The 15168-nt window shown below is 36.8% G+C and overlaps 1 pseudogene; it reads left to right on the plus strand.

Moving 5' to 3' along the window:
- Positions 1-14791, plus strand: part of LOC109057074 — a 29045-nt pseudogene extending 14254 nt beyond the window's left edge.
- Positions 14792-15168: the final 377 nt, after the last annotated feature.

The following is a 15168-nucleotide window of genomic DNA, read 5'->3' on the forward strand; positions in this document are numbered from 1 at the left end:
TCGGTTCATTGTATATAAATTTTAGGCCAGTTATTGGATTGCACTTAACTTTTTTCTTTTCTCCTGAAATTAATTTTATTCAGCATGCATGCATTAAATTGCATCAAATAACTTTATTCATGGAAGAATCCTAAAAAAAAATCACTGTTTCCTGAAAAAATATTAAGCAACATAACTGTTTAGGCATTAATAATAATACAACTTTTTTTTTTTTGCGCACCAGATTGGCATATTAGAATTATTTCTAAAGGATTATGTGACATTGAAGACTAATCTTGCGCACCAGATTGGCATATTAGAATTATTTCTAAAGTAACTTCGAAAACCCCCGGAGAAGAAACCAGGCAGCAGAACACTGTATAACACCAGTTACCGCTCTTTCACTTTGTTTGGAATGCTCAAATTGAGTTATGGCGTTCTGACTTTGTTTAGCCGCGCGTTAATATCAAGTTGCGGTGCCGGTTTGGAGTTATACGGTGTTCTGCCTTTGTTTTACTGTCCATTAAAGTCTGCCGCATTTTAATTACGGTGTAGACAAACGAATTAGATTGTGATCTACCAAACAGCTCCATATAACAAAGCACTATAAAGACCAGATACCTTGGCAGCAATACGTAATTGCGAAAAGCCTTTAAAGAATTTTCTTTTCTATTTTTTTTTTGTTTGTTTTTTTTGTAATGCAGATTGTTCATCAGACATGTCACTTCTAGTTGGACGCATGTGGACTCGAATTCCGTAGCTAGCATGATCAATCATACAATCAGTAGCCTACTAAATCTATATCCTACCTTTTCTTGTAACCTGATGAAATCAATCCATGGCGACGTCATCAGACTGATCGGAGATGTTTAATCCACAACCATTCTGAGCATTATTCCCGTTTGCTGGTGTTCACATACATCCACAAGTCGTTCTTTTAGGTTAGGCTATTTCATACAAACCAATAAAAGCAATTACCATACAAAGCAATTATGCTATGTCTAGCATTCTTTTACGTTACTGAGCATAGCAAATAAATTGGTATCCACTCATGTTTCACTTTAAGTATGCTTATGATCCAAAAAAAAAAAAACTTAATACAGTCACATTACTATATGCAATAGCCTATATGAAACAGCCCATGATCACTAGATTTTATACAGGTGTTACTATAACGATTTTGTAAATGGTGATCAGCAACCAATTATTGATAATGTGGAAGTTACTGTCTTTTGGCTTGGTGTGACTTCTCACGTTTTGCAGACAATGCAAAGGCAGAGTACATTAACTTCAAAATAGGGGTAACAAATAAAGTTTGAGCTCAATTTTTTAATGTAGATAATTTTCATTACTAAAACATCTAATTGTTAAATTTCCAGTGTCCTACCTCTAATTAATTTGGCTGGACAAGTAAAAAACTCGTTGTTTTTCTCAGTTTCACTCTAGCGAGTTAAGGTCTTTTGCCTTTGTAGGGCAGTGATGGCTGCTATAAATTCAGCTTTGCCATCACAGGAATTAATTGCATTTTAAAAAATATTTTTGTTTTCTGTTAATGTTTCACAGTATTACTATTTTTGCTATATTTTTGATCAAATAAATGCAGCCTTGTGAGCATTGTGACTCCCTTTCAAAAACAAAATCTTGCCAACCTCAAACTTTTAGTTAGTTTAGGTAGTGTAGTCTAAAATAATACTGATGTATTATGAACAACATAAACAATGAACATTAATTGTAACTGTGCAAAATAAAAAACAGCAACATTGTTTTGGTGGCACAGAACCACTTTAAGTATTCCATTTGCTGGATTTCCTCAAAGTATGTTTAAATATATTTAAATAATTTTCATTTTAACCAACATACACATTTACATTGGGAAATGTGTTGTTCTGTCATTGCTGGCCTTTAAAAATCAAGCGAGAGAGAGGGAGGGAAGACAAAAAACAAAAGGCAGTTCCTGCCCAGTTTTACTCCACTGTGTTTACAGTCAAAGGGAGAAGGAAGAGGGCTAGCTGACTGCAGCTCTGTGATTGGCTAAAACGGCCTCTGGGGGCGGACCTGTCCCTGAGCGGGAGGGCGTGAGGGAGGGGGAGGAATGCAAGCGGGCGGCAGGAGAGGAAGAAGGGATGATGTGAGAGAGAGAGAGAGAGGAGGAGGAAAGCATGGAAAGGGGGAGCGGGGGCACTAATGATTTCACCTCCAGCTGTGGGACACGGAGAGAGGGGAACAGTGGCAGAGAAATGGATGGCTGTCGAAATGAAGGGAGTGGAAAAAGACCAGTGGGGCTGTGTTAGTGCAAGCGAGAGACTGAGTTATGGCCCGAATGAGACTAAGGGAATTTAGTCTGTACTTCTGAGGGGATTTTGAACCATAAAAATGTTTTTGCTGCTCTTAGTGGCAGAAAAGAAACCAGGCCAACAACCCTTACCATTTCCTGTTTTTGACAAATGTATATGTGAGGGAGAGACATCACACACACACCGAACAGAAGAGCGTTTGGGCCCGTGGGTGACTGCCTCTTATCGTGTGTGCGCTGACTGTTCAGAACTAAACAAAGCATATTTGGGGTATGTGGAGCCGTTTTGAAAGCTATGTGTTCGCTGCTGGCCGTCTATGTGAACAGCAGAACAGGACATGTTGGCTCTTGGGAGGTCCTGAATATAGATCGCTGAAACTGAGATGTGTGTGTCCATTCCTAGGCCTCCACACAGGCAGAAACAAGCTCTCTATGGTGTAGAATGTAAAGGCGGCCTCAAATGGGTTTGCCTGTCAGAGGGAGGAAAAAGAGGGAGGAGAAATGAAAGGCTGGAAAATAATGAGACCGAGGAGGAGATGAGGGGGACCTGCTTATTCGGAGCACTTTTATAAAGTCCCAGCGTTTGAAGAGCAGTCACCCAGTGCAAGGACTCTATAGACTCAGCCTATTAAATATTAAAGTATTACACTGAAACAGAAGCACATTGTGGATTCTCACATCAAAGCGGTGCTTCGGTTAGGCGTATGGGGATGAGGAATCTCCTGCTGATTGTTGTTTTGGAAGGTTGGAAAATGCAGCATCTCATGATGTCAGTTCCTAGCAAGTAGTGCAAGTTTGGTACTTCAATATTTCTCTTCCAGATACATCCAGTATTTGAGAGCATGTAAATGTTTAGTCTATGATTCTGGGTAGGGATGCATCACAATAGTTGACTACTCGCCCAACCACAAACCCAGTCTTAAGTCACACAGGTTTATTTGTAGCAATTGCCAACAATTGTTCTTCGCTTACAAAAAGTATTCTCGTCACGTCATAACGTTAAGGTGATAGCTAACCAGTGATAGTACATGTTACAGGACAAGAGTGAAAGGAAAAAGAAAACTGCCAAATTCCTTATTTAGGTTTGTAATTATGATATATATTAGCAGAACATTTTGTCAGACAATTGTTGTTCTTTTATTGGACATTGGGAATTAGCAGTCAAAAATTGAATTAGCCAGCTATCAGAAATGCTGATTCAGGTGTGTGAACCATTACAAGTATATGCATGAAAGCAATTTTTTTTGGAGTTGAATTTGTAGCAGTTCTTTGACTAAAAAACGTTGTATTCAGGTGGGTATAGTGTAGCAGTTAAAGATCTGAGCTGGAAAAAGGTTAAATCCCACAAGATTGATCCCTGGACATCTACCATTGTGCCCTTCTGCAAAACACTTAACCCCATATAACTAAGTGTACTGTTATTCACTTTGGGCAAAAGCACTAGGGACACAACAGTACCGTATTATGGCTGAGTAGAAAAAACAACTTGTGAGTGGATCCTTAGCTTGCTTTTTGAAATATTTTGTGTAATTGTAAGAAACCACTACAGAGAGAACAAAATTTCTCCATTAACTGCTAAATTCATACTTCTCTCCATTCTTGTTTTTTCTTTAACTTGCACAAGTTGGTGGTCCACTTGCTCAACTGCAGCTCCACAAATTGTGACACTGAATTGATGCCACAGTTAATTCTGTGATCCGAGAGAGAGGGAGTTCTCGGTCTCATCTAGCTCTATTCATCATGATTGCTGTTTCTAATCCATATATATAACACACAAATTGCCCTCTATTACATGGATTCTGTCCTCCAGAAGATTTCTGTGAAACTCTGGATGTAAATGCACAACTCTTACCATGAAGACTTAGCCAATGAATATCATTTAGGTCATGCTTCTTGGTAGCCTTAAAGTATCCTGTCACGGATCCTAAGTAATATTCTAAAGGCAAACCTTCACCAATTCAAAATTGAACATTCGTTGTGTCAGTCACTTGGTTTAGTGTGTTAGCTAGGTATAACCATGCTGTATTTGTTGATTATAAGCTACTGTGCAGTCATATATGTTCATTTTTAGTGGCTTAGTTGAGTTAACCCGCTGTTGAGTTTACAAAAATGAGAAGTTAAACAGAGAATTGGTATCAGAAATAAAATTTGTAAATCCCTTATGATTCTCAGCCCTAGACATCCACAGCAGTGCTGACTGCTCTCAGATCGCATGGATATAGTGGCTGAGTGTTCAGCACTTTGCCAAGCTGCCTCACAATAGCAGTGGTTATTCCCTGTAGATAGTGTGGCCCCCCAGGCAGAGAGAGCTTGGTATTTGTTGAGCATGTGATGGCGGGTCCTGGAGCTGTAGTTTTGAAGCTCTCATACTCGTGTGGTACTAAAGACTGTTTTGTGCTCAACTACAATATATATGATTAAAATCTTGGACCACCGAGTATGCTGAAAGTTTTCTCTAATCTTCTAACATGTTCAGATGCATGCATGTTGAGATTTTGTTCTCAGCACCCCTCACCCACTCATCTCCCCCAAATGCGGATGTACGGCCCCATTAATGTTTCAGACTAATGGACCTGTCTGACCGGGTTTGGACGGATGTGTGTGTCTGTGTGTTTGAGTCATGCATCTCTGTTGCTGTTTGGCTTTGTCCCGAAGGTCTTGTGTGATCCTGTGCCTGTACGTGCATTTGAGTGTTTTGTTTGTTCTTTATGTGTGAACGCCTTGTAATTTGCATATGTGTGTGGGTGCATTTACTTAGCTGTAGGTTGAAGACAAATTTGACGACAACCTGCCATTAAGGACATTCAGCAACTTTCTTAAAAAATAAATAAAAAAGAGATCTACAAGCTTGGCAACTAGCTGAAATTTATTTATTTAGTTTAACTTGATGTGCTAAAATAACTAAAACTGAAATAAAAAAAATGAATACAAATTATGTAAACATATGTCTACATGTATACAAATAAAACACAAACTAACAACAAAATAAATAAAAAAAAAAAAAAAAAAACTTAACCATGTAAAAATAAAACGTTATTCAAAATAAAACTATAATAAAATAGAAACTATATCAAAATAAAAAAGATATACTGGCAGCAGCATTCTGGATGAACATATTAAAATATATTATTAATAATATTAATAAAATACATTATAGTACTAATAATATTAAAATTATAAAAAAAACTGTCTCAATAACACATCAAAGTAAAATGTGTATATGTATGAGTGTTCTCTTGTTTTTGTAATAACAGTAACATTTATATGAATGGTTTAGAATAGTTTTGGTATACTGTCTGTCTGTGTGTGTGTGCACGGTTGCTGGGTTTGGATGGCTGTGTATAAATGTCCTGAGGCTATGTTCCAGGCACTGTTCATAGTTCATCATTTTCAATTCTGCACTTTCCCCCTCTGAGCCCCACCCTGCCGCCCCCTGAGGCATCACTCCTGTCCTGCCCCCATCTCTGCCTCCCATCCATCCATTCACTCCCCCTTCAGCCCCAGTTTCTCATCCTTCCCTTCACCTTCCTCTCCCCTGCTCTCCGAAGGACTGAGGGAAGACTAGTCAGAGGTCACTCTCTGGTTTCTTTTCTTTGTCTGAACTCAAATGTTTCAACATATTATATGTTAACAATGCAACTCAAAAAACACAACTCTATCTATCTATCTATCTGTCTGTCTGTCTGTCTGTCTGTCTGTCTGTCTACACACACACACACACACACACACACACACACACACAGTAAATATACAATTAATACATAGAAATTTATGTGCATAACATGGTACCATTCTTTCTTTTTGTCCAAAAATCACCAACTCCAAGGATCACACTTTCATAAAAGCAAAGACCAGCTGTGTAATTGTGTTGCAACTCTTTTCTTCTGGAGTCTTTTCAAGTGTAGTCAGCCCACAGTGGAAATAACCAGAGTGTTCGTTATAAAGTTGTCATACAGGCCGACAGTGTGACCATATGGCCATCAGAACAGGAGAGGCATTTCAACACACTTCTAGTTTTAATATCCAATTTTAGAACAAGGCTGTTAAAACTTCCATAGCTGTGCTGAAAATGACATCTTCAACTTTCCAAGGTTATCTTATTTGACTTTCCTTAAAAAAATGTGTATATATGTATATGTATATGTGTGTGTATGTATAATATATGTGTGTGTGTGTATATATATATATATATATATAAAAAAAAATATATATATATATATATATAAATATATATATATATATATATATATATATATATATATATATATATATATATATATATATATATATATATATATATATATATATATATATATATATATATATATAAAAAATATAAATTCAGCTTTTCAGCAGAGGAAGAAATTAATTTTTATATATATATATATATATATATATATATATAATATGAATTTTCCCCAGCAATTACTCTAATCTTCAGTGGCGCGTGATCCTTCAGAAATTATTTTAATATGCTAATTTGTGTTCAAAATGCTTATCAATGATACATAAAAAATTATTATTATTATTATTTTTTCCTTCAGGATTCTTAAAGGGAGCTCAGAAGAACAGCATATATTTTACTTGGAAATCTTTTGTAAAATTATGACTTTAATATCACTCTAGGTCAATTTAATACATCCTTGCTGAATACAAGTATTTATTTCTTAAAAAAAAAAAAAAAGAACATTCCTGAAATTTATTTTCTATCCTTAAACCTCTCTGATCTATTGTATCCTTTCCCGATCCTATTCTCTCTATTAATTGGGACAGTGATAGATGAGACAGGAAATGAAGTTGCATAAGCCAAAAAAATGATTTTCAAACATGTATATAATTGCGTTTTGTGTGTGAGAGAGAAAGTGTGTAGACTGCATACAAAACAATTGATGTCATTGTTTTGAATGGGATCAGGCAGCTGACTCAGACGTTACTTTGCAAGGTCTCACCTCTCACACGGAGAGATGTAAAGGAGTGTCTGCTTGAAGGCTACACACCGAAGTGACATTTTTACCTCATGGAAAATGAGATGAGGGGGAATATATGGTGTATCTGTTTCAAGAGACATTAAAATAAACCATATGCAGATAAGTCTAGCCTGCTCCCCAGCTGTTTCCTGTTACTGATTTCTCACACACACTCAAGCCTTGCTCGGTGTCAGCGGCTGCTCTCTGTATCTCCACACTTGGCTTAACCTTGTTTTGTGTGAGCTCACTTTACCACCCACAACGAGTCAATGTGTGTGTGCTATCCACTTGTTTGCGTGTTCCTTGTGGTTCTTGCCAAAATCGCACGTGTGTTCTTTGAAGACGCGCCTCTAGTTTGCATCTTGAAAGCCTTAGTGATTTGTGTGGGTTCTGTGTTTGAAAGTTTGTCTGAGTAACTTGTTAGTCATCCAAAAATGCTTTAGAAAGTCAGTTGTCCCTTTTCTGATGCCACCCCACGTACACTATGACTCTTCCAAACTGAGTAGACCCAGAGCTTAACAGGCTATAAAGTGGTAGAGTGAGTGTGTGTGTGTGTGTGTGTCAACTGACTTCCAGTAAAAGGTGATGAAGCTGATATGATGTTCAGATATTCCTGCATGTTCAAGCTTTGGTTACACATACTGACTCATGTGTTGCTGCGTGTTTCTCCATGTCTTGGAGGAGACTGCTGACTTGAGTTGAATGTGTTTCAGTAACACCGGCTGTCTGGTGTGGATGTGGGGTTGGGTGGGTGTGTGTGTGTGTTGAGCAACAAGCCATGGGTTTCCTCCAACTTTCGGGAAGTGACCTCACACTGCCTTAGGCAACAGAGGCAGTGATATCATTGACAGGAAATACCACTAATGCCGGCAGGCACAATAGCTGCTTGTGCTCTCAATGGGCAAAAGGAACTAGCACATGTACAAAACACTTTTTTTTTCTTTTTGTGCTAAATATCAATTAACATGAGGTATCAAATAGTGGAAAATTTCTGGAGTAGAAAATAACTCATTTTGTGGGACATGAGTGCAGCAGTGAGCAATATTTGGTTAGTAGACCTGAATATTAGAAATTGAATTGTTGTTGTTGTTGTTGTTGTTGTTGTTGTTGTTGTTGTTAATATTCACAAACAAGAGGATTTTGTAAAGGAATACATTTTAATTGAGCTGACTTTAATCTGTGAAACACAAAAGAAAATATTTAGCAGAATGTTTAAGGTGCTTTCTGTCCAATGAATGCTGTCAAGCTTCAAAAAGCACCATAAAAGTAGCCCACATCTCTTGTTCCAAGTCTTCTGAAGTCAAATGATTTATTTTTGTGAATAACAGTTTGATAATCAACCCTAACTCTCAAAGTTAGCATGACATATTTTAACATTTTTGTGTAAACCGTTTCTGTAAGTGTGCCAAACGGCTGTAGTATCGAGATGTTTAGGCAGTGATTGAGTGTAAATATATGTGATTTGTAATTGCAGATGAGTAATTGGGTGATTTACTGTGTTTTGTCCCTCAGACGGAGGATTCTCCTAGTCCGAAGAGACAGCGTCTTTCTCAGCAGTCTGTACTGGAGTTTACCTCTGCCCCTCCTTCCACTCCCTCGCCACCAATCAGACCATGGGAGCTTCCGCCCAGTCGCAGGCCACACCCCTATCCCCACCCACACTACCACCCTGAACGCTGCCACACACCTGCACGGCACAGACGCAGGTATGCTGTTGTTAGTTTTGACTGGTGGTAGTGATGTGCACTGAATGAGCTGACAGCTAATCATGAAGGCAGGGATTTTTGTCAGGTGTGTTTGTATATTGCTTTTATACTGCATTTTTAAGCAGCTTAACAGATTGCATTATTTTATTGTGAATTACTATTTTAGAAAATGACTTATTTTGTGGTAGAAAATCATAATTCTTATTTTTTTTTTAATTTATTTTTTAGAATTTGATTTTTTTTGTGTACACGTTAGATTTAGTGAATGTTAATGAAGGCAGTTTTTTTTTAAAGCAAAATTGTAGTTTTTTTATTATTATTATTTAAATAAACATTCTGTGCTGCCAGTGGGGATTTTATAGTGTAGTTTATATATTATTTTACATATTTTAGTTTGTTTATATTATATTATATTATATTATATTATATTATATTATATTATATTATATTATATTATATTATATTATTATATTATATTATATTGTAAACATTACATTTTAGGTTTTTTTAATGAAGGATTTTTGTAGTATTTTTATTGATTGAAACACTGGAGTAATGGCTGCTGAAACCTCAATTTGATATACAATACTGTATGTTCAGCTTTGAATATATTTTAAAAGGTAACTTATTTTCGTGATAGCACATAGAAAAATAGTTTTTATATTGTAGTAATTTTTACAACATTACTGTTTTTTTGGATCAAATAAATTGGTAAGTATAAGAGACTTCTTCCAAAAACATTTTTAAAAAATTCATTATTTCTCTTTTTTTTTTTTTTTTGTATAGTATAAACTTATATGCGGCCCTGGACCACAAAACCAGTCATAAGGGTCAATTTTTTTGAGACTGAGGTTTATACATCATCTGAAATTATAATAAATAAGCTTAATTGTAATAAATAAGCTCATTTGTAATAAATAAGCTTTCCGTTGTTGTATGGTCTGTTAGGATAGGACAATATTTGGCCGAAATGCAACTATTTGAAAATCTGGAATCTGAGGGTGCTACAAAATCTAAACATTCAGAACATTGTTAAAGTAATTTTTTTTTAAGCCTTTAAAGTTGTCCAAATGAAGTCTTAGCAATGCATATTACTAATCAAAAATTAAATTTTGATATATTTACGGTAGGAAATTTACAAAATATCTTCATGATCTTTACTTAACATCCTAATGCTTTTGGGCATAAAAGATAAGTTTGACAGATATATACCCATGCTACTTAAGACTAGTTTTGTGGTCCAGGGTCACATAATATTAATATTATTATTATTATTATTATTATTATTATTATTATTATTATTATTATTATTATTATTATTATTATTACTACTACTTTTTATTAAATGAATGTGACTTTGGCTGTGCAGTCCTCCAGTGCGGCGTCAGCGTGGCCGGCGAGAGCGTCTGTCACGGCACCATCCCCCTCATGGGTCCCCAGGTGGGAGACAGGATGAAAACTATCGCCACCCTCCTCACCCACATTCGCTTCATCCCTACGGCCAGCCACCATCCCACCCTCCACCCGGCCTTGATGAGCCCCGGGCCTTCCACCCCCCCACACTCTCACCACGGTTATTGCACCCTCCACAGCAGGGAGCCATTATGATGGATCTCCATGAGCAGGTTAGAAGGTTGGGGCAGGGTCTCTGTGGAATGATAACTGGGACCGAAGGTACCCTAATGAGGTTTCCATCCAAGAAGATTAAGCAGACTCTTAAGATGTCTTGTATCATAACTTTTTGTGTGTGTCATGTACCCCCACAGCCCCATTAACAGGGCTCAGGTACCCCTCCATCAACCAAAGCAGAAATGTCTTTTATTTTAAATCTGGAAATTGTGTAGCATTTACGGATGCTCCTTTCCACCATGGAAGAAAGGTTATTGCATTTTTTTTTTCCTCCCTCAAAATTGAGTTTTTTTTTTTTTTTTTTTTTTCACAATCTCACAATTCAGATTTTTTTCTTTGTAGAATTACAAGTTTACATCCCACAATTTAGATTTTCTTTGTTTCCACCACAGAATAATTCTGTAATTCTGAATTTTTTTTGGTCATAATTGAGATTTAATCCACCACAGAATAATTCTGTATTTTCTGAAGTGGCCCTTTTTTTTTTTTTTTTTTTTTGGATGGATCATTATTCAAATCAAACAGACTCTTTATTCATAATTGTTTTTTTTTTTTTTTCTGTGTGTGCATTTTAGCTCCCTCAGGGTACAGTGCCGGTGTCATATACAGTTTCTCCGGTGCCGCCCCATGGTCTACCTGCCCCCCTCTGTACAGGACAGCATCTCCCAGCATGCTCTTCTCAACAGCAGGTGCCGCCTGGTTCTGTGGTCTTCAGCGGACAGCAACACTATCCGATCTGTAGTGTACCGCCTCCTGTAAGTGTATATATCAGGGTGAGAAAATGCATAGATCGCTTCAGTTGATTTTGGTGAGCTCATTTGATTTGGTTGTATCTGCTGCCCCCCAGTGGTGGCAAGTTGTTACCTTCCTGTTTTGACCTTTGAAATGTTTTGTAGTGGCTTGAAACCAAGTCTAATGTCTGCTTGTTTTGTTTTGAACCTGCAGATGTTGCCGGCATGTTCAGTGCAGCATTTGCCAGTGCCGTACGCCGCATTTCCTTCTCTTCTCTCCAGTGAGCCACCCTTCCTGCTTCATCCGCCGCATCTATCACATCATCCGCCCCACCTCCCCACGCCTGGACAGTTCTTACCCTTCCAGACGCAACAGTCTCGATCTGTGAGAATGGATACAATAATATGCCCACACTGCTTTATATTTGACTAGTTATGCCACTAAAGGAGTCTCTTATAATCAAAAAGGCTGCATTTAGTTCATCAAATATAAAGTAAAACTGTGAGATATTATTACAACTGTTTTCTATTTCAAATGTTACATTTTATTATTATTATTATTATTATTATTATTATTATTAATGTTGAAAATAGTTGTTCTGCTTAATATTTTGTGGAAACTGATCCCCCCTCCCCATTTAAAAGACATTTAAATGTCTTAATTTTTTTTTATCAAGTTAATGCATGCAAATGAGTCAAATTTCTAATTTTTAAGGAAAATCTTACTAACTCCAAACTTTTGAACTGTAGAGTGTGTGTATATTAAATATTTAAAGTAAATTCATATATTAGAATATTTAATATGCACAAATATTTGTATAATATGTGTAAATATTTATATTAATACTTGCATTCATGTTTTTACTATAGTTCTGCTATGCTAGACTAAAAAAAAATTAGAATTTAAAATATTAGCATTAAATATGCATGTTTGTCTTTTTTTGACCAGCCGCTGCAGAGGATAGAGAATGAGGTTGAGTTGTTGGGGGGGAAACACCTCTCTGTAGGTGGAGGGGTTTAAACTATCCTCATTCGGGACATCCTAGTCCTTTGCCCCCTTCCACCCCACTGCAGTTCCTCTCCCATGAACCCCTGCCCCAGGAGCTCTTTTGGAGTGGTGAGGGATCTTCATGCTTCATCACCTCTGCTCTCTCTGCAAGCTAAACAAGCTGATGAAGGTTTATGTGTTTTTCCTGTGTGTTCTCTCCAGCCGTATCCACACTTCATGCCTCGGCGAATCACAGGCAGACGTTACCGCTCTCAGCAGGCTGTACCTCCACCTCCTTACCACCCAAGTCTGCTGCCCTACTTCCTGTGAGTTACACATGCACACATACACCACAGTGTTGTGTTGGAAGAGCCAACGAGTTTTGGAATAATAATTGTCATTGTTTCTATTTGGTCGGGGCCAGATCTGTTCTTCCAGTCCAGCCAACAGCAGTGGGTCCCACCATTAGCTTGGAGCTTGGATGCGAGATGATGGAGAAGTTGAGAATTATGAGTGTGAGTTCTAGAAAACACTTAGAAATCCCAATATTTCTATCGAAGACAGATCACTTTTTAGGGTATACTCTAGTTTTTGTTATTCTGTTTTTAATGTGCTTTTGTGTTTGACCAGGCTCTGTTAAACCTTGCTGAGCGATCTTGGAGAAGCAAAGCCTAGAGGTGTGACAAAAGCAGATATTGAACAGCTGCCTTCCTACAGATTCAACCCCAGCAACCATCAGTCAGAGCAGACTTTTGTGAGTACTAAAACTTTTACAAAAAAACAAAAAACCAATTATTATTGAACTATATTTATGACCTTATAATAATCAAGAGACTACATATATACATGAATATTTGTACTTTAAAAGGGGTAGTTCACCCCAATTTTTTCATTTACACTTCCTCATGTTGTTCCAAACCTGATATGAGTTTCTTTCTTATGTAAAACATTAGATATTTTGAAGCAGAATGCTGGAAATCCAAACCGTTGATGGTCCCCATTGATTGTCCATAGTATTTCGTTCCATTCTATTGAAGTCAGTGGGGACCAGGCAACTATTGGGTCTTTCAAAATATCTTCCTTTGTGTTCGACACCAATGTTTAAATACATTTTAACAAACTCTTGATGTTGAACAGAAAATACACCAGTAAAAAAAAGTATTATAGCAAATATTTTCCCCCTCTTTCCCTGTATGGGGTGTGTAGTGTGCATGTGTGAGTTTGAGTCTCGTCATCTGTTGAGAGTACTGCCCTGTAATGCTGTGAATTCCATGCCAAGTGTGTCCGACAATGGCTCAAAGGTAAGAAATCTTGCAAATTTATTAATTTTATCATTTATTTATTTTATTCATTCATAATAGTAGCAGTAGGTAGTAATAATAATGTGTTTTTGTTATTATACCTTTGATAAATTATTTTGCAGAATTTTCAGTAGTTTCTCACCCTTTTAACTCAAAGGTCCCATTTTTTAGGCACAATATTCAACTGTCTCTCCGATATGTGACCCTGGACCACAAAACCAGTCCCTAAGTCTTATGTCAATTTTTCGAAATTGAGATTTATACATTCATCTGAAAGGGTGCAAAAAAATCACCTTTGGAATTTGTCCAAGGAATTCCTAGCAATGCATATTACTAATCACAAAATTAAGTTTGATATATTTTATGGTAGGCATTTACAAAATATGCTCATGGAACATGATTCTTTAATTAATATCCTAATGATTAATGGCATAAAAAAAAATCGATAATTTTGACTCCGTACAATGTTTTTTTTTTGACTATTGCTAAAAATCGTACCCCACGACCTAAGACTGGTTTTTGTGGTCCAGGTTCACATATAGCCTATTTTTCTTATTCTTGCTTTCTTCCGATAATTGACAACACTTTTTCTCAAATGTGTTTTTTTACCACAACGCACTTCACATTTTTTTTTTTTTTTTTTTTTTTTTTTTTTTTTTTTTCAAGAATTTAATTGAGAAGACAACCGATATTGTAAAGGGGAGAGATAGAGGTAGATCGGAATTAGAAATTGTTTTTTTTAGTTTTAATGTATTAAAAATGTAAAACACATAAATCTCGGAGGTATGCTGAGGACCCCTGGTTGAGAACCACTGTCTTAAGGTGTAGCCACATTTTCCATTGCTCTGGTGAATTTTTCACAGACAAATCCAGTTAATATTCACTAGGAATCCATGCAATTGACAATTTCGTGTTATGACAAAAGATGACTTCCAGTTAATCACACATTACTACAGTTGATTCAACAGAAGCTGCTTTGGTTTTAAAGTGACTTCTGTGTGTAACTCTGCTTCATACATTGCTTCACTATTGCAATAGTCAGTGGACAAAACCCCCGCCCCCCCCCCTACAAAATATGCTATTGTGACAGCACCTTTATGCAAATAGATTTGCCGAACCTTCTGCTTGTCTTCAGTTATGATCTATATATTTCTTAGGCCTATTTGACAATCTGTCCTCTTCTGTCTTCTAGGCTAACAGAACCTGTCCATTTGCCGAGCAGATGCCTCTGAAGTCCAGCGGGATTTCGTGAGTGACGCTCTGTCACCAAACAAAACACACACACCACTAAACACTTCAGTCATTCTCTTACCCCGTTACACCTTATAATAACTTACACATGCATAATACTATCTTCTCGCACACAGATTGTCTGCTGCAAAAGAGATCATAAAAACTTTATGCATCAAATCATCATTTGCTATTCATCTATGAATATCCAACTAATTGAGATACAAACAAACAACCACACACACACACCAATACATCCCTTTGGGTTTGTTTGATCACTAATTCTTTGTCTTTGAGTGGAAGGTCCAAAGATTATGGTTCATATTGTCATTCTGGGTATGTTC

This window comes from Cyprinus carpio, chromosome B1 (genome assembly GCF_018340385.1).
Source record: "Cyprinus carpio isolate SPL01 chromosome B1, ASM1834038v1, whole genome shotgun sequence".
Lineage (NCBI taxonomy): Eukaryota > Metazoa > Chordata > Actinopteri > Cypriniformes > Cyprinidae > Cyprinus > Cyprinus carpio.